Genomic DNA, 21,416 nt, shown 5'->3' with positions numbered 1-21,416 from the left:
TTTTGTTAATTAGAAAACACATCAAATCAAAGACTTTTTGTAGCCATGTCAGAAAGGACCTTATTAGGTATTATTAACTAATCCATGCACTGCCAAATTAAAAGCCATAGACTGATGGATTCACATCCCTCATTTCAAAAAGGGTTTTTGCATTGGACTGGTCTGTAGAGAGGAATGCTGACCTCAGACTTAAGTCAGTGCTCAAACAGAGCAGAAAGAACACCCACACCAGGAGGAAAAGATGACAGCAGTGGTAGACAGCTGACCCAAGAATCAGAACCAGGACTGTATGACCCATCCTACTAGTTCAAATGAACTGGTTTCTAAACATCTGTCTCACTATGAAAATTGAAAGTTATTTTTTTTTAAATGAAAGTTATTGTTTTACTTCTAGCTATACTTTTGCCTCAATGCTCATTATGGAAAGAAAATTATCTGGTAAAGTTGTCACAAAGTATAGCTACTGGGGGCAATCTAACCGATTGGTTGGATCTCTCATCAAATTCCTCAGTCAATAAAAATACTGATACAAGCCCTTCATAATTCCTGTCACCGACTTTTCAGATGTTCCTAAAATTACCACTCAACTAGACTAACCTCTGTCTGGCCTTCAGGTTCAAATTCTTCAACATATTAATGGATCCATCCCTTGTCTGATACTATCCTCAGTTCTTAGAGACTGAGCACAGATTACCCCAAGGCTCCTTTGCCCCATCTCTTACTTGATGAACAAATGTCTTAAAGAGAAAAAACATGAGTAAGTTATGCCAGTAACTCCCATATGTTAAATACAGTACAGATGGCTTTTGGAAAGCCTGCAAGAAAAATGATTCATGGGTTAACATTGTGTTAACTAAACTTCCAGTTAATGAGACTATCAATGAGAGCACTCTGGGAGGAATCACTTGTGCTCCCCCAGGTTTTGTCTTAGTATTGGAATTGACCCACCTTCTCAAGGATGTGCACAGAAATATCTTAATAGCTGGCAAATAGAAGGTTTATGTTTATTAGGATATTATGTTATCCCATTGTCTATACATATGGAAATAGAAGAACCTTCTTTCTCTCTTTATTACAGAGGCAATAAATCCATGTTAGCAGGATATCAAGATACTTGGTAGCAAAGTCTTTTGGGAATCTTGGTTCCTAGTGCAAGAGTATATGTAAAGAGAGATATGATCAGAAATCGATCAGCTACCATCAAATAGCTGAGGGCTCTCTAAAAATCATTTCAGAACAGACAAAAAGTATAAGATAACAGGGTTGCCTTAGATTTTCCACTGGCTAAACAAGGAAGTATTTGTGCTACTGCTCACACTACTTGTTGCCCTTATATCAATACCTCTGCAGAAGAGATATACCTAGAGAAACATTCCCAAAAGATAAAATGGTTACAAGATGTAAGGCAAACTGACTCTAAGTGATCTGTTCAGTTGGCTCATCTCAGAAATAAGAATTTTTTCCCACTCTGCTTTACAGATGCTTATCATTGTCATAGTAGGTATCACTATTCTTTTCCTAGTTATAAATCTACGCATGACATGTATCACACTTGCTTTAAATCTACTGCTGAAAGTACAAATACAATGTTTGTTCAACAGTTTGACATCACTGATAATATGTGTAGCCTATAAAATGTTTCCCTGTCAGCATATACCTCTGTGCTTGTTCACTATATCTGATTAGTTTTCCCCCCAAAATGGATAACTAGGAAAAAATACATATATATATATGTATGAAAAAGCCTGTCACTGAGGGACACGATGCACCCACTGCAGGCAGGTAGTACCACCCTGGCATCGAGGAACAAATATTTTGATCATCAAAGCTTTATATCAAAAGATTTGCAATCAAAACATGGAAATAATGAAAGAAAATTTCACCTATTAAGGTACAGGGAAGTCATTTTGGCTTTAACCATTAAAGGGTGCATTGTCCAGAAGTAAAGAACGTCTATTTTGAAGATAGAGATAAATGCCTCCATTCCTGGGATGCAATTGCCATTATTCCTTCAATGGTAAGACTCCCTTCCCAGGTGTCAAGGCCACACTGATCCACTGTGTACATACTATTCTGTCTTTTTTTTCCCCCTTAAACCTGGAAGGAATGTACCTTCCTTGCTTTTTTTGTTCTGACAAGATATAAAACTATACTGAAAACCATGCTTCTATAGAGAAGTTCCTCACAGCTATCTGAGAGGCTGTCTTCCAGGCTGTAGTCCTCATTTTGGCTGGAATAAAACATTTCTCTATTATTATTATAGATTTTTTATTATTTCTGTCAACAGTGGGAAGGCTGAGAATACAATGTTACAGATGTCAACAGGGTTCAAATGCCAAATGTTAAGTAGCTTTCCCTTCCCTAAGGGAAATGGGAAACTATTAAGAGTTTTCACTGAACAGGTAATAAAGTATGGTTTATATTTTTAAGATTTATATTTAAAAATAAATTTTAAATTTTGACTGCAATATAGATTGGAAGTAGACAGGCAAACAGATTAAGATGTCATTGCAATCATTCAGGTTAAGAGGAATAACTGACCTGGAATTGTGACAATTTGGGTAGAATGTAAATATAGAATCCAAAATTATCTAGGAGGTGGAGTTGACTGGAATTGGTAAGTGAATGGATGTTGGAAGAGATGAAGATGCTTAGAATAGCTGTTGGTGCCATTTAATAAAGTAAAAACCACCATAAAATAAGTTGATTTAATGAAGAAATTTGATGAATTTTATTTTGGACTGTTGAGTTTGACTTGCTTTCATGATAGCCATTTGGAGGCGGCCCTAGTAAAAGAAAGATAAAGGGAGGAAAGAAAGAAGGAAGGAAGGCAAGCCAAATTCAGGTGAATATAGTTTATGACCAGTGATCAGTAAGAGATCAAGAGGTGAGATATTATGACTGGATGAATTCGAGCACTACAACAGAAAATATGGTTTAAAAATTGGGATTTAATTATTTATCATTTCAAATTCATCAATCTTGTGGATTGACAAAGGCAACCTTACCAGGATTATAAAAGAGGGTAGCATAAGTGGAGGAGAGAAGTAAGGTTTTTCTTGTAAGCCTAGGTAGGCTAGATTGTAAATGGTGATATAGAAATTTAAGTAAATAAGAGAATTCCTCTTCAAGCCATGATAAAATAACAAAGAATAGACTTAACTTTTGACTTCAAACAACAGGAGAACTGGGCAAAATCAAACTATTGACTCCAAAACATTGGGAACGTGATGTGATACTCCTTGGCAGAAAGGAAATAAACATTATTAGCTCTACAATCACCTAAACTTTCTGGCTGGAACAATTTTCAGAAGCAGAAGAATGTGAGCAGACCCACTCACTTTACTGAGTTAAGGAGGAAGAGATTACAGCTCCAGAGGCTGAGACAGTAGGAAATTATGGGGCAGAATTTGAATAAATGCTAGAGCTTGCTCTGAATCCAGTCTGTCTGGTTCCAGGCAGAGCCTGTGCTCTAGTTACTCTGCTCTGCTCTCTTTCTCTAGGTTACACAATATAGACCAATCTATCATTTGTCAGTTATTTCACCACAGAAGGCCATACTTACTGCTTTCTGGTCTATTGCTCACCTCCCAAATCCAGCCCCTCATTACATCCAAATGTTTACAATTATGCACATCTTAAGCCCATTTTGGGTCAAGAGATCTAATTTCTTATTAGGTCCACACTTCAATGATATCAAAGATTAACATCTCCAGAAGCATCCAGCTGTACCCTGCCATTAATTTACTAAAAAAGTGTGTGCAAGAGAAAGGAAATTTAAGGAAACTAATATATATGATAGACCCCACAATTCCTGAGCTCTCCTATTGGAGAGCAAACTTTTAATATGAAAAATTAAGTAGATCATCCCTTGATTTGTTGAGCATAATAAAGCTTATTGAAACTAATCAAATGACATTTTTTCTTAGGAAGGTCTTTCTGATATATAGCATTGGAAACTTACTTCATTGTTCATGATCATTAAGGCTTAATTTAATTTAATTCTATTTATTTTAATATTCAAACCTTTATTAGCTTCTGACACCGGTCAACCCCACTCCTGGGAGCAGTTCCCTCCTATACTTGTAAGATCATTTAATATGTACTTCGTAAGGAAGTCTGCATTTAGACTCAGGTTTGTTTGCTTGATTAATTTGGTGAACTTAAAGACATTGCTGAGTCAAAATTCAAACAACACATGGATTCTAAATTGCTCCAAGGTAAATTCTCAATTCTATACAATTTGCTGATTTTTAAAGGGGGGAAAAAAAAGATTTTCTAACTTTTCTCCAATTGTTTCCAAGGACAATTGACAATTTAATGCTATCATTTACATGTAGGCCAAAACATGATTTGTTCCTGTCTCCTTTTCATTTAATTCAACTTAAAAAAAAAAAATGTATTGATGGCCCACAATGAGCCAGGTTTTATTTCACTTTCCAAAGATACTTTAGTGAATCAAACAAAGATGCCTGCCTTTGTGGAGCTTATATTCTAGAAGCGATGGGGCAGCAGATAATGATAAACATGGACACATAAATGATATTTTACATTAAAAGGCCATGAGCCTTATGGAATGAAAGAACAAGGAAAGGGTTTTCAATTGTAGGCGGGGCCTGGGGGTGGATTCTACTTTTACTTAGGCTGGTATGGGTAGACCTCCTTTTGGTGATAGTTGAGCCAAAAATTTGAAGAAGTGAGGGACTTCACCCATGAAGCTATTTGGGGAAAATTGACCCATTCAGAGTCAGAGCAAAATCCTAAATGTGGAACTTGTCTGGTATGTTTGGAGAAAGCTATGAAGCTAGTGTCACCGGAGAAGCAGAAGGTGAACCGGAGCTCCCGCTGCATCTCAGTGATGTGAGATGTCTGAGAACTAAGGGAGGGGTAAATCATGTGGGGCTTTTAAGTCATTTTGAAGAGTTTGGTTTATATTCAGAGTGAAATGGGAGCTAATTTAGAAAGACTGAACTTCTGTTTGTTAATGACAATTCTGGCTACCATATAGAGAAGTTGTGGGAGAGGAACTGGGGTCAAATCAGGTCACCGAATGATGAGGCGCTTCCTGTAATTCAGACAGGGAGTGACAGAAAATATAGCCAATCCAAATAAGTACATCTATTTCAGGAAACACCCTGAAGCATCTTTGAATAGGACACTATCTAGTTTACACACCAGTCACATCCGATATTCAAAGGATTTTATCAAGTTATCACTTTAAGTTAAGTTTGGGAACACACATTCACTCCTCTTCTGTGGAGAATGGCTTTTGGCAAGATAGTTTTAGTGCCATAACCACATTTCAGTGTGAATTCTTTGGTGTGCAGATTATATAAAATGCTTTGACGTATACTATATCAGTACACAGTAAAATCAAAGAGGAGAACTAAGCAGGGCTTAATTCATAGGCCTAGTGTTGCAAACTTCTTTCCCTTTGTCCCTCTGAAATCTGCTTCTCAGAGTTAGACACAATAGGTTGAGCAACAAGCAAGGATTAGGTATGGTTCACATATGATTCCAGAGTTGGTTTATAATCTTGAATGAGAATTGAAAAGTCAAAACCCCTTTACTACAATTCCTTTTCATGTGACTCTTGGGCATGCCATGTTTAAGAGGTACTGTGTCCCACATCCCTTTAGAAATACTAAGTATTTATCTAACTGCCATTCTCCTAGCTCTTTCTAGTCATGGTTCCAAACTGAGCCATGATTTTGAACCATCATTCAACATTTTAACGAGTATGTACTTATGTATCTAGTAGGTTTGGCCAGCCTGGCATTTTCATATGGATTCCCACATATACAGTTTAGGAAGATTACACACATTAAAATGGTTCTTTCTTCCAAAAGTCCCTGTTATATTTACTATAGAGAAAAAAAATTGGATGATCATTTTAACCCTTGCTAATGTTTTTTACAAGATTACAAAAAGTTTTATCTAATAAATAACATAAAATATGTTTTATAAAATATAGATAAATTTTACAAAATATATACAGAGGTTGTATTAATAATTAATAATTAGTAAATAATTAATAACCAATACAAAACCAATCAGGGGGTTGCTGCTCAGATACACACTTATGAGGATAAAAACAGAACCAAAACAAACATCACTGGAATACAGACCCCCCTCAGCTCCACCACTAACTAATCATAGGGATTGTCCTTAAGGACCTCCTGCCTCCCTCTTGCTGTCAGAATCCATTGTTAGCGACACCCTTTCTCTCTCATCCCTCCACATGTGTACAAAACTCCCAGTACAACTGTATTTAGCTGTGTTCTTTCTCATATCAGGTAAAAAGTAATATGCAAATAAACATGTAATCAAAGAGGTGAGTTATTTGTCAAATCTTGTGAGTTGCAAGGTCTTCTTAGTATGAAAGCTAAGGAGAAATTCAATGTTTATATTAGAAAAAAAATGAATTTAATTATGAAATGTAATCAGCACTCATATTCTGTGTGCCTGCTCCTTGAAAAAAGTTTTGCTAAGTCATGCCTTCAATTTCAAGACCTTACAGTTCATTGGAATGAGGAACTATGAATAGATATGTGCACATCACTAACTCCAGTATAAGACACTGGGAGAGAAGAGCTGGAAGGTAGCACTATAATGCCCTAGATTGCACTAGACATTAAATCTTTACCCATAGGATACCCATTTCATTTTACTAAATGGCTCTCTATAAACCTAGTGAAATGAATGATTTGCCAGATATTGTAAAGAGGGTAGAACTACAGGATTTTATAGTGTAGGTTCAAACTCTTTGCCTGACTCTCATAGTTTATAAGCTAGTCTCTTGCAGCCTTAACACAATGATGTTAAAAGCAAAGCAGCTACAAATTCCCTACCGTCCTGTGGCCCCGTATCTCCAACCAGGAGTCGCTGAGAGGACAGAGCAAAGCGTCACCCTGCTGAATAGCAATTACTGCTTCTGTAATACCTATAATAACTGGCCCTAGTTTATAAAATTGAAACAAATTGCTTACAAGTAATTATTTTCAAGCAACATAAATAGTTTAAAGCTATTGCATCTGAAAAGTTAATTACCCTGAGTGCAACTCAGCATAATTTTCTTTTATAAAATATTTTATATTAAAAACCAGGCTGTTCACTAATGTCAGACAAAGGATTGTTCCCTTTGTGACAAGTTCACTTTTAATTTGCTTTTATTAATTATTTACTGATCCTATTCATAAAGAAAAACTGGAAATATATTACATAGCCTTTTATTTTTGGACATTGAGATATATTTAGAACTAAAGAGGAAATGAAGGAAGTAAATGTTCTTGTAATTCTTCACTCTCTGGCCGCTTCTATTCCAGAGACAGGAACAGCCCCCAAGACCACACTGTGAATTAGTCTGAGAATATCAACTGGGCTCAGAAACTTCCTCTCCCCCGCCCTCCAGTAAAACACATTTTATAACCAATCTTAACGAGCTGCAGTCTAGTGACTGTCAGTGGTCATACCAACAAAGCTGACAAATTAATTTACCTTAAAGCATAGTTAAGTGGTAATAGCAGTGCTGTTTTCTCAGAGAATGTTTGCATGTCAGTAGGGACTCCAGGTTACCCCAAAGGAATTGACAATTAATAGTGAAGCTATACAAATGGCACTGATCAGAAATACGTATACAAATGGGACAGTATTAAGGTATATATATTTTTTCTACATATATTTGCTCCTACAATTTCAATTAGATAATGGTTTTCTGTTTTCTTTCTCAGTGGACATTTGTTGTAGGAAAGCAGAAAAAAGCAGCTTAAAGCCAAAGACTTTTCCAGTATTTTATAAAATCTGAAATTGAATAAAGGGGTAGGTGTTCCACATTAGAAATAAAGAGGATGATAACTTTGGGAAAAACAAGCCAACAATTGGCTGGTTTTCCCCAAGGATGAAAGCAGGTTGGAAGAACCTGAGGATTGTGAGAGTCATGAGCTGACCTCCACCTGTTTGTGGGGAGGAGGCTGGGGGTGAGCTCGGGCTTATGGAAAAGGATGGAACTGAGCAGTGTGGACGCTGGATCCCCACCCAGGAGCATCTGTATTGACCTAGTTCCTGAGCACGGCCCAGAAGCAACAGAGCTAATGGGAATGTGTCCTATAATACCTTGGGGCCATGTAAACATGTAAAGCACTGCGTTGTGCTGGAGTGGAAGTGTGCGCCCCAGTAACTGAGTTTAAATTGTACTTCTCTCATTCCTAGTAACTCTATTTGTGCATCCACACTCCAATCTCTCAGCTTCTGTCTTTCTAGGTGTCTCCTTGAGCACTATACATCACAGCAGATGCAAAGCAGGGTGTGATACATCTTTCTGGAGCATCAAGTTTTTTGTGTTTTTTTTTTAAAAGTATTTATTTATCTATTTATGGCTGTGTTGGGTCTTAGTTTCTGTGCTAGGGCTTTCTCTAGTTGTGGCAAGCGGGGGCCACTCTTCATCGCGGTGCGCGGGCCTCTCACTGTCGCGGCCTCTCTTGTTGCGGAGCACAGGCTCCAGATGCACAGGCTCAGTAATTGTGGCTCACGGGCCCAGCTGCTCCGCGGCACATGGGATCTTCCCAGACCAGGGCTCGAACCCGTGTCCCCTGCATTGGCGGGCAGATTCTCAACCACTGCGCCACCAGGGAAGCCCGAGCATCAAGTTTATTAACTAGAATTGGAAGAACCAAGGAGTCCTTGGAACAAGAACTATCCCCCTCCCCCACCAACACGGAAGACAGAAGAGTGGGGGAGGGGAGACGTGACCCAGGAATGACAGTCCAGTCTCTGAAGTTTCACCCAGGTGGGGGTTGAGGGGCAGACCTGCAGCCACGGTGGCCTCGCTTTCGGTCGCCCGGGCTGCTCCGGACCATCCTCTGAGCTGGCCAGGGTCTTGGATACGATGCTTCTGAACGCCGCGCAGAGAACACCCTCATCTTCCACTGGACCGGGCCCCAGGGAGCGCGGCGGCCTGACCTTCCTGCCTCGGTCATGCATGGGGTTCACATGGGCTCACTTTATTATGACGCCTCTTGCTGGGCAGCTTGCAACAAAGATGTTTCAAAACAAAGTTCCAGATTCTCCTAGCCACCCCTTGCTTTTTCTGGCTGTGGCCAGAGGGAGTGGATGAGGACACACTCTCAGGCTGCCCAGTGTGGGAGGACCCTCCAGTGTTGGACACACCCGGGGGGCAGCTGGTTCCCTCTGGGGCTCCAATCCTGCTGCTGGTGGAGGGGGATGTCCCAGTGCCACACTGGGGGGCTGGGCTGGGGGTGGCAGTCCTTGCCTCCAGGCTGGGTGGGGGACAGGCAGACTCACCGGTCTTCTGCTCCGCCTGCTGGTCTTCCTGCAGCTGCACGTTTTCTCCCTGGTAGAGCCACCTGCTTTTCAGGGGGGACACCACAGGGCTTTGAGAAGGCTCAAGTTCACTGCCGCTGAGGTCCCCGCGACAGAAGGGCCTCACAGTTACGATGGAGGCCCCTACCTGGGGTTTCTTGGCGCTCACACTGCCTGTTCCAGCATCCTGGATCTGGTCGCAAGTCAAGCCCGGAGTCGTCACCGTTGTCACCTTCAGGTCCTCTTCACAGGGTGGCTGGAGTGGCTCCTTCTGGCCCATGTTTAACCAAGCATGACTCATGAGGTCAGGTAAGGTGCCTCTGTCACTGGGGTTGAGGGCAATCATTTTTTGTAATAGATCCCTTATCTCCAAAGACAGATAAGGTGGGATGTGGTATTTCCCTTGTAGGACTTGCTTCCGCAGCTCCTGGTAGTCTTTTCCCCAAAAGGGCTGGCACCCAGTTACCATGGCGTAGAGCACTACTCCCAGGCTCCACACGTCCACCGCAGGGCCGTAGCTCTGCCCCAGGAAGATTTCCGGGGCAAAGTAAGGGGGTGTGCCGCAGATTGTGTCCATTTGTCCAGAGTCATCACACTTGTTGCTGAAGCCAAAGTCTGTAAGTTTGATATTCATGTTGGAATCAAAGAGGATGTTCTCTGGCTTCAGGTCCCGATGCACGATGCCCCTCTGGTGGCAGTGCTGCAGGGCGGAGAGCAGCTGCCGGAACGGGCCTCGGGCCTCCGCCTCTGTCATACGGTCATGGATCTTCAAATAGTGGCACATGTCCCCCCCACTGAGGTACTCCATCACCAGAATAAATGCCTCCTCTGTGTTAATCGCCCCCAGCAGTTTTACAATATTGGGGTGATTCAGGAGCTTCATACTGCACACTTCCTGGAAAACTGCCTGGACACTTGCGACGCTCTGATGCCTTTTCTTAATCACCTTGAGAGCCACCTGTGTCCCGGTCAGAATGTGCCGCGCCAACTTTACTTTACTGAAGGTGCCTTCACCAATGGTGCGGAGGATCTCAAAGCCATCAATATGAGCCTCCTTGTCAGCAGAGTTGGCTGTGAGGCCCTGCATCATGGTGACCTGCTAACTACACTGACTGACAGCACTACCTAGCAACACTAACTACGCTAACTAACAATGCTAACTGTACTAACAGTGCTAAGTGTGCTGTCTCTACTAACAGCGCTAACTACGCTAACTGTACCAACAGTGCTAACTAGCACTAACTACACTAACTATGCTAATCAAGTATTAACTACACCAGCTATGCTAACTATACCAACAGTACTGACTATGCTAACTGTACTAATCTAGCAATACTAACTAAAATTAAGATACAAATGAGAAAAAGAACAAAGGAAGAAAAGAAAGCAGAAGAAATGGAAAAGAAACACCAAAAAATTGAGAAGAAAAAATTTAAAACTAAAAGAAATGATAAAGAGAGAAAAATGAGAAAAAGGCAAAGAAGAAAGAAAAATGAGAAAGATAAAAAAGAGTAGAGAAAAGAGAAAAATAAATCAACAAAATGGCAGAAACAAGGAAAAAACAAGCTAACTGTAGGTCCAAGGCCGTCAGGTCACCAAAAGCAGCTTCCTGGGCTCTAAGGACCAAAAACCTGAGCCCAGCTGCCCCTGTTACAGGGCTCTGTGAAGTACATCACAGTGGTGCACTCTGAGGTCAGAGCAAGAAATGGACGCATCACAGCTGGGGGTAAACCACAGGGGTTTTCTCACTTCTTGAGTTCAAGGCCCCTTTACACTTAGGAAAAAGGATCCCAAAGAAATTTTTCTTTACGTGTGTTATTAGATATTGGTATTCACTTTGTTATAAATTAAAATCTGTAGGATACTTCCAGTGGCCTTTTTATTTCTAGTTTGAAAATCTGTAATAATTTTAAAGACCTCATAATGTCTACACTTGAAATATTCAATTCCTTTTCCTTAAATTCTGGTCTCAAAATAATGTTACAACTTAACTGACTTCACGATACTATACAAAATGTTCTGCTGCATAAGACACGATAAGGTACATTATGAAAGTTCTATGAAGCTGAGAGAAGATTTGCCAGGAAGGTCAAGAGCAGATTTCTCATCAGGAGCCTCGGAGGCCAGATGGCATGGCTCAATGTACTTCAAGTGTTGAAGGAAAGAAACCATCAACCAAGAATCCTATATCTAGCAAAACTTTCCTTCGAAAATGAGGGAGAAATCAAGACATTCCCAGTTAATCAAGAGTTCTTAACCACCAGACCCGCCTGCCACAGGGAGTTCTTCAGGTTGGAGTCAAGGACCCTGCACAGTAGCTCAAAGCCTTATGAAGAAATAAAGACCTCTGACAAAAGTAGATAGACGGGCGATGAGAAAAGCTAATCCTGTTGTAACTTTGGTTTGTAGCTCCACTTTTTGTTTTCTATTTGATTTAAGAGACTAATATATAATAAAACACACCACACACATACAAATCAAAAAAAAATATCTATACCTAAAGCTATTACTAGAATTAAAAAATTTCACACATCTTATTAATATATACACTTGATGAAAAAAGCGTTGAAAATTAGCATCAATATTGATATAACTATTTAGGAATTTAGATTACATGTTCCCCTATGTAATTCAATTAATATTTGGGAGAAAATTAGGAGATAAAAATTCTTTGAAATCTTAACATTTCATTATAAAAATAACCTTAATAACTACATAAATGAAGTAGAACTTTGGTGTGTAGATTTCTATCTGCATATACATAGAAAATTATGAAATATATACAAACATGTGTTTGTATATATGGCCTTTACATATTCTATGGCCTTTACATATTCTATGAAATGGCCTTTACATATTCTATGAAAAATTCGTTCCCACCAACTAATGTATCACGGAAAAAAATTTCCAGAGGAGATATAGATAGATAGATAGATAGATAGACAGACAGACATGGATATATGTATCTATGTTTGCCTCTATAGACCCTTACGAGTAGTTGACATTATGGATGGTTCTACTAATTGACTCTTCTCAAATTTCTCCATGTAAGTTTGAGATAAACATGTAGGACAGCTTTCTTACCATGTGGGTAGTAAATGGGAGTAACAAGGACTATTGAAGGAGAACACAGCACATTGCTGTGTTAGTCTACTGAATATACTAAAAGGAGAAATTGAACCATCCCCATGTCAATCCTTGGGGATTAAGCAGAAGAACAAGGTGTTTACGTTACTCAAGTTTCAAACAAGCGAACAAACACCTCAGCACTTCCAGGTAACTACATTTCCACAAAAACTCCTATGAACATGCCAATAAGTCCAGAGCATCAAGAACTATGGCTAAAGAGGCCTTATGAGGCACTCAAAGACCTCACTTAGCCTAGAGTAAGTGGTTATACAGACTAATCCTTCTGTAACCCAAGTGAGGGGTGGAGAAGAAGCACTTCCTCATAGCATACGGCAGTGGTGATGGACAGAGAATATGCAAGGAATGAACTCTTAATACTGGCATCTTGTAGGCACACAGAGTACATAGATCATAGGAACAATGAGAAAAGAAACCTTTAGTTCCTTTAATTGGCTGAATTCATTAGAGGCTAGTATGGTTTAGACAAAAAAAAAAAAAAAAAAGAGGCTCTTTCTAGCACAAGAGTTGGAAGATTGGTGGCCTATTTCAGTAGTTCTTATATAATCCAAACTCAGGTGAACAAGTGTTAGAGACAATATACTTTATTATTATCAATCTTTGTAGGAGAGGCATAAACCCAGTCTGATTATATTTGAAAAAAAACTACTGTGATAATACTTCCCTTCCATGTGTTGGAGTATAATCTGCCATAATATATTTGGAGAAAATCTGGAATTTATCATATTCACAGTGAAAAAAAGAACAATCTGCCAGGGATTGGGGAGGGGAGGAGGGAAGGATGAACAGCTAGAGCAGACAGGATTTTTAGGGCAGTAAAACTATTCCACATGATGTGGTGGTAATGGTGGGTACATAACATCATGCCTTTGACAAAACCCACAGAACTGTAGATCACAAAGAATGTGAGCCCTTAAAATAACTGACTTTATTTTATAACAATGTATCAATGTAGGTTCAATTTTAACGTGCTTACCACACCAAGGCAAGATGTTAATAATGAGGGCAAGGGAAGGAGTGGGAGGGGGAGTATATGGGAACTCTGAACATGCTGCTCAAGTTTTCTGCAAGCTCAAAACTATTCTAAAAATAAATTCCAATAATTCAAAAAATGTAAAGGGAATAAGAAAGGCATATTAAGTTAATACTAAACTAAAAACTTTGGAGTAGGCATATTAATTTCAACAAGGCTGATTTAAGAATCAGCTTGGGACACCTGGAAACAAAGGGCAGGGTTAGCCCCTACAGCCAGTGCTGCTTTACAAGATTTGGACTAAACACATAACTGAGTCTTTTGCTCCATGTGGGAGTGAAGAAAAGTGTACGAGGGGCCTTGCCTCCAGCCTTACAGTGAGCTCCCTGAGGGGTTGTTCTCTATCTTGTTTCACACTGAGACTGTTTATAGGTGACATTCTTTCTGGGTCAAAACCATTCCAGTGGGGGTAAGCTGAGACGAAGTGAGAGAGTGTCATTGACATATAGACACTACCAAACTACCAAATGTAAAATAGATAGCTGGTGGGAAGCAGCCGCATAGCACAGGGAGATCAGCTCGGTGCTTTGTGACCACCTAGAGGGGTGGGATAGGGAGGGTGGGAGGGAGATGCAAGAGGGAGGAGATATGGGGATATATGTATACATGTAGCTGATTCACTTTGTTATACAGCAGAAACTAAAACAACATTGTAGAGCAATTATACTCCAATAAAGATGTTAAAAAAAAATTTTTTTTAATTAAAAATACCAAGGAAAAGGTGGGACATTACATATTAATAAAAGTATCAATTCTCCAAAAAGACATAAAAATCCTAAAGTTGTGGAATCTGACATCAAGCTTTCAATATATGTGAAGCAAAAACTGATAGATCAAGTAGGTACAGAATCAGTAAGGATAGACTTGACCTGGACAGTAATAGCAATCAAACTAATATAATTGGCATTTATAGAATACTCCACTCAACAACAATAAAATATACATTTTTCTCAAGCTCATGTGGTTCACAGAGAAGAGTCTCAAGAGGAATTTTAAAAAGCAATAATATAGAATTAAAAATTTAAAAAAAATTGTAGATACAGAGAAAGCAGTGCTGAGAGGAAAATTAAGTGCATATATTCAGAAAGAAGAAAGATCTATAATCAGTAATCTGAGCTCCACCTCAGGAAACTAGAGAATGAAGAACAATTTAATATTAGTGTAAGCAGAAAGTAAAAAGAAATAATACATATGTGAGCATAAGTTATTGAAACTGAAAACTTTAGTAGAGAAAATCAATGAAACCAAAAACTTCTTTGAAAAGACCAGCAAAACTGATAAACCTCTAGCCAGGTTAACAGAAAAAGAAAAGAAAAGAAAAAATAATTACCAATATCAGAAATTAAAGAGACGTCATCCTGACCTGTTTCATGAATGTTAAAAAGGCAGTAAAGAACAACAAGCAGAACTCTATAATTTAGATGAAACAGGATGATTTCTTCACAGACACAAATGCTTAAAACTTACACAAGGAGAGACAGGTCATCTGATCAGGCCCATATCTATTAAAAAAAAATTGTATCAATAATCAAAAACCTTCCAAAAAAGAAACCTTCAGTTCAGATAGTCACCGGTGAATTTTACCAAATCAAAAGAAATGGTGCCAATTACCACATTCCCTTCCAGAAAACAGAAGCTGAGGAAACTCATTCTATGAGGTCAGCATTACCATAATACCAAAACCAGACACAAGCATTACGTGAAATAAAAATATTTATATATCATGTTAAGAAGTTGAAAACTTTCTCACTAAAATCCAGAAAAAACGAAAGATATTCTCTTTTACTCTTCCTACTCTCCGTTTTACTGAGATTTTTAGCTAGTACGTTAAAACAAGAAAGAAAAAAAAAGAGAAAGTATTTGGCTTGGAAAGGATTAAATAAAGCTGTCTATACTTGCAGATGACATGATTGTCTCTGCAGAAAAATACAATTTTGGAAAATTATGGAAATAATAAAGGACTATAACAAGGTCACAGGATTCATGGTTTAGTATATATTCTTGTGTATATGCTATACATACATATATATGTATTTTGTATATATACCGTACATATAAATATAAACACACATACATTTAATAAGTCAATGAAATTTGAAATTAAAACATACCATGTTGGGCTTCCCTGGTGGTGCAGTGGTTGAGAATCTGCCTGCCAATGCAGGGGACACGGGTTCGAGCCCTGGTCTGGGAAGATCCCACGTGCCGCGGAGCAACTGGGCCCGTGAGCCACAACTACTGAGCCTGCGCGTCTGGAGCCTGTGCCCTGCAACAAGAGAGGCCGCGATAGTGAGAGGCCCGCGCACCGCGATGAAGAGTGGCCCCCGCTTGCCGCAACTAGAGAAAGCCCTCGCACAGAAACAAAAACCCACCACAGCCAAAAATAAATAAAATAAATAAATAAAATAAATTTCTAGTTAATATTAAAAACAAAAAAAAACATACCATGTATATTGTACCATAAAGATGAAGTACTTAAATATAAATCTAACAAAATATGTATAGGAACTATATGTGCAAAACTATAAAATGCTGATAAAAGAAACCAAAGATTAAATAAATCAAGAGTTATTCTGTGTATACTGACTGGAAAAATCAATATTATTAAGATGTTTATTCTTCTTAACTGTATCTATATATTCCATGCAATTCCAATCAAAATTCCAGTGAGCTATTTTCTTGATATTGACACACTAATATCAAGTTAATGTGGAAAGGAGAAAGACCTAAAATTGCCAAAACAATAATAGAAGATTAACAGCATAGCTGTAGTGCTAACAATTCCTGATTTCAAGAATTACTATAAAGCTACAGTAATCAAGAGAGCATGATATTGGCTCAAGAATAGACACATAGATCAATTAAACCATATAAACAGCCCAGAAGGAGATGCACAGAAATGCAGTCAACTGGTATTTCACAAGGGACAAAGACAATCAAGAGAGAAATAGATGAATGGATAAACAAAGTGTGGTACATTCAAACAGTGCAATATTATTCAATGAAGAAAAATAAATGAACTAAAATGCCATGAAAGGATATGGATGAATATTAAATGTATAGGGTAAAATGAAAGAAGCCAGTAGCAGAAGTCTACATACTGAATTATTCCACTTATATGACATCTGGAAATGACAGAACCTATAGGCATGGTAAATCAGTAATGGCCAGTAGATTAAAGAAGGGCTAGAAATGATGATGAAACACAGGGAATATGTTCAGCGTTTCAAAACAATGCTGTATACTTTCATTGCAGATACATGACACTAAGCATTTGTAAAATTCCATAGAGCTTTACAGCTCAAATAGTAAATATTAATATAAACAAATTTAAAAAAATCATTTAAGAGGTCAGGGGAATCCAGGATGGGTGCAGAATGTAACTCGGGGCTGGGTATATGGGAACTCTCTGTATTACCCTTTCAATTTTTCTATAAATCTAAAATCTTTTCTAAAAACAAAAACTTATTTTTAAAAAATTCTGCAAGACACAAATAGAATACATTCAAAGAAAGTCACATCATAGTCAAGCATCATAAATGAAAATAATATTTAACCAGAAAATAAAAAGATACACTATATTCTGGCACAACAATAAGAAGAATGAGAGCTAACATCATCAGAAACAAGTGAAGCCAGAGATAATAAAATCATATATTTAATGAAATTATAGGAAAAATGTGTAACCCCCAAATTTTATATCTACTAATAATTTTGTCCCCAAATTAAGGTTAAATAATGAAATTTTCAAATAAACAAGAACAGGCAGAATTTGTTGCTAGCTGAACCAGACTGCAAGGAATACTGTTGATAGCGCTTCAGATAAGACAAAGAAAACCAAACCAAACCAAAACAAACAAACAAAAATGAGCACAAATTTACTGATGTACGTATCTGCAGGAAGAAATGAAGATCACCGGAAAGGGAAATTGTGAATTTAACTATAAAATAATATTTATAAAATATATTAAATAGTTACTAACTCTTTAAAGAAAAAACTACACTGCGGATACATAACACATAATAGAAGGAGAATGAGTGACAACTAAAGTACAAAGGACAAAACAACAATACATGGTATTTTACTTACAATAATGGCTAATGGGCATAATTTAAGTCACTTTGAAAAGTGAAAGATTAAAAAGCTGAATTTAGAAAATAACCAGTAATAACACAAAGCAACATACATTTAAAACATTGACAGAATTAACAGGAGCTACAGAAAAATATACAATGAACCACAGCTATTTCAAATAGGATTTTCTCATAATTAAAAACAAAAAAATCAGTAATGCTATAAAAGCTTTATTTTTTACTGAAGTAAAATTGATGTATACCATTATAAAAGTTTCCGGTGTGCAACACTGTAATTCAATACACAACGGGATCATCATCAAAAGTGTAGTTATCATCCATCACCACAGAGTCGATCCCTTTTACCCATTTTGCCCACCTCTCAACCCCTTCTCCTCTGCTATATCTGTTCTAGATATAAAAGTTTTAAACTATATTATTATCTAACTTACCTAACAGAAATTTATAGAATACTACATCTGGCAGCTAAAATACATAGTCTTTGGGGCTATAAAACAAGTCTCAATAAGTCACAAAGGATCATATGTTCTGTGAACATACATAAATGAATAAATGTTTTCGCGAAGAATAATGAGATAATCTTATGTGTTTGAGAATTAGCAGTACGTGTCTAAATTAACACTTCTTTAAAAAAATGCAATGGGAATTTAAAATATATTATTGACAGTATGGAAATAGAAATTTCCCTTATCAAAACTTATATGATTGAGGCAAAACAGTCTTTGGATATACTTTATCATTTAAATATGAAAGTTTAAAAAATCAATAAGCTAAGCCTCCATCTCAAGATTCTAAAAAGGAAAAAGGAAAATTTAAAACCCAGAGGAAGAAGAAGGATAAAAAGTAGAATGATGAGAACAAAGATCAAAGATATAAAATAGAGAAAAATAACAAAGCCATAAGCTTTAATCTTTGAAAGTTTAATAAAATTGATAAACTCTGTAGTAGTAGAATAATACCCCCTCCCAAGTTGTAAAAGTGTTATTTCCCAGAACCTGGGAATATGTTCCCTTACATGGCAAAGAGACATTGCAGATGCAGTTAAGTTAGGATCTCCATAGCGTTTCCTGAATTACCCTGGTGAGCCAGTGTAATCACAAAGGTCCTTATTTTGAAAAAGAGTAGACGAGGGAAGCAGAAGTGTCGGAGTCAGAAAAGGAGATGTGACAGTGGAAGCAAAGTGAGAATGATTTCATTTCAGGCTGTAAGTATGGAAGGGGGCCAGTAGCTGAGGATTGGGGAGAGCCTCTAGAAGCTGAGAAAGGCAAGAAAATGGATTCCCAGAATGTGCAGAAGGAATGGGGTCCTGTAAACATTTTAACTGTAGCTTAGTTGGACCTATTTTGAACTGTGATCTCCAGAACTGTAAAATAATAAATTTGTGGTGTTTTAAGTCACTAAGATTGTGTTAATTTGTTACAGCAGCAACAGGAAACTAAGAGAAACCCTTAGCAAGACTGATAAAAAAATGTAAAGTACACACAAATTAACGTTAACTGAAAGCAATATAGTGGTGCCAATACACATATTTTCAAATTAAAGGAGAATAAGAGCATAGTGTATTTCCTTCTTGATTTTCAATACTGTATTTAGCAGAAACCAACTTTATTTATTAGCATAAGGACATAGGGGCGACAATGAAAAACAACAATCATAAGGAGAAAAAAGAAAAGAAAACAAAATGTACTATTTAATTGATTGTAAATGGATTAAAAAATCATCCATTTTTAATTTGCTGTTTGTTAACTTTTTTTTTTTTAACATCTTTATTGGAGTATAATTCCTTTACAGTGTTGTGTTAGTTTCTGCTGTATATCAAAGTGAATCAGCTATACATATACATATAGCCCCAGATGCCCTCCCTCTTGCCTCTCCCTTCCCCCGTCCCTATCCCACCCCTCTAGGTGGTCACAAAGCACGGAGCTGATCTCCCTGTGCTTGAGTATCCTTTTAAAACAGCAAGATGTCCGGATCCTAATATCAATAAAACAAATTAGGACAATAAATGACTCCATTAAAATAAATCTGTTGCCCATAAATTTTCTAGCAATTAATATAAATCAACTTTATTATAAATTGTATAGTACACTCCTGCCAAATTGAGAACTATATATTTTATTTCCATCTGTATTTTGAAGTGTGAATACTAGAAAATTAGCTTTAATAAAAGCTCAATTAATCTAAGTAATAATGCCTAAATATCTCTTGGTGTGAAGGGTCTTGAAACACATGATTTTCCATCCCAATGCCAGTTTTGTCTAATCATCTTATGGGCAAAATTTATGTCATATTTTTGCTTTGAAAAATCTATTTGGAACAAAGAAAATTATAGTTAGGCAACAAGTCCTGTATTGTTGAAAATTAGCAACTGTTATCACAACAAGAACAATAAAATGTACTTTGACTCCAATGTAATTATGTACTTAATTTTTCTCTTTTTTAATTTTCAAGAACCATTTTTTATTAAACCCATATAAGAAAATTTACTTATCGGTGTTATTTATATTTAATTTACAAGAAGACTGAAGCAACAGTTATGTCACTATTATATATTGCTTAAATTTTTTCACTGATTTTATGTTAGAGTTATTTGGAAAGTTTATAGTCCTTAAATTTCGATTAATGTCCTCACATTTTGTTGCATGTGTGCTCAGTTCTCCCAAAAATTATTTGAACTTGACCACTCTGAATATAAAGCTGGCATTCAAGTCAATCAAAAAATTACTTATGTCTTTGGTGAAATGTCTATTTACGTCTTCCGCCCATTTTTTAATTGGATTGTTTGTTTTTTTTGATATTGAGCTGCACGAGCTGTTTGTATATTTAGGAGATTGATCCTTTATCTATTGTTTCACTGGCAAATATTTTCTCCCATTCTGAGGGTTGTCTTTTCATCTTATTTATGGTTTCCTTTGCTGTGCAAAAGCTTTTAAGTTTAATTAGGTCCCAGAAGACATACAGATGGCCAAGAGGCACACAAAAAGATGCTCAACATCACTAATTATTAGAGAAATGCAAGTCAAAACTACAGTGAGGTGATACCTCACACCGGTCAGAATGGCCATTATCAAAATATCTAGAAACAATAAATGCTGGAAAGGGTGTGGTGAAAAGGGAACCCTCCTGCACTGTTGGTGGGAATGTACGTTGATACAACTATGGAGAACAGTGTGGAGGTTCCTTAAAAAACTAAAACTACAACTACCATATGACCCAGCAATCCCACTACTGGGCATATACCCTGAGAAAAGCATAATTCAAAAAAGAGACATGTACCACAGTGTTCACTGCAGCACTATTTACAATAACCAGGACATAGAACTAACCTAGATGGATAAAGAAGATGTGGCACCTATATACAATGGAATATTACTCAGTCATAAAAAGAAACGAAACTGAGTTATTTGTAGTGAGGTGGATGGACCTAGAGTCTGTCATACAGAGTGAAGTAAGTCAGAAAAAGAAAAACAAATACGTATGCTAACGCATATATATGGAATAGATTCCATATATGCAATCTAAAAAAAAAAAAAATGGTACTGATGAACCTAGTGGCAGGGCAGGAATAAAGATGTAGACATAGAGAATGGACTTGAGGATATTGGGTGGGAAGGGAAAGCTGGGGCGAACTGAGAGTAGCATTGACATACATACATTACCAAATGTAAAACAGTTAGCTAGCGGGAAGAAGCAGCACAGCACAGGGAGATCAGCTCGGTGCTTTGCGATGACCTAGAGGGGTGGGATAGGGAGGATGGGAGGGAGGCTCAAGAGGGATATGGGGATATATGTATGCATATGGCTGATTCACTTTGTTGTACAG

The 21,416-nt window shown here is 37.5% G+C and overlaps 1 protein-coding gene across 9 annotated transcripts in view; it reads right to left on the bottom strand.

The window, feature by feature from the left end:
- Positions 1 to 21,416, bottom strand: part of LOC309621421 (serine/threonine-protein kinase MARK2-like) — a 445,069-nt gene that overhangs the window by 325,381 nt on the left and 98,272 nt on the right. For 5 of the 9 annotated variants that reach the window (XR_014240002.1, XM_082408914.1, XM_082408915.1 and 2 more), the window contains 2 exons: positions 15,610 to 15,764; positions 14,966 to 15,000 (listed from right to left, as the gene is read on the bottom strand). The exons of 2 other annotated variants lie outside the window; for them this stretch is intronic. The gene's annotated coding sequence lies outside the window, so the exon portion shown is untranslated. The remainder of the gene's footprint in view (positions 1 to 14,965; positions 15,001 to 15,609; positions 15,765 to 21,416) is intronic. 2 more of the 9 variants (XR_014240003.1, XM_082408913.1) reach the window with 1 other exon arrangement.

The sequence above is a fragment of the Balaenoptera borealis genome (assembly GCF_965194805.1).
Source record: "Balaenoptera borealis genome assembly, contig: HAP1_SCAFFOLD_420, whole genome shotgun sequence".
Classification (NCBI taxonomy): Eukaryota; Metazoa; Chordata; class Mammalia; order Artiodactyla; family Balaenopteridae; genus Balaenoptera; species Balaenoptera borealis.
The sequence above is the reverse complement of the archived record's forward strand: the minus strand, read 5'-3'. Positions and strand labels throughout refer to the sequence as shown.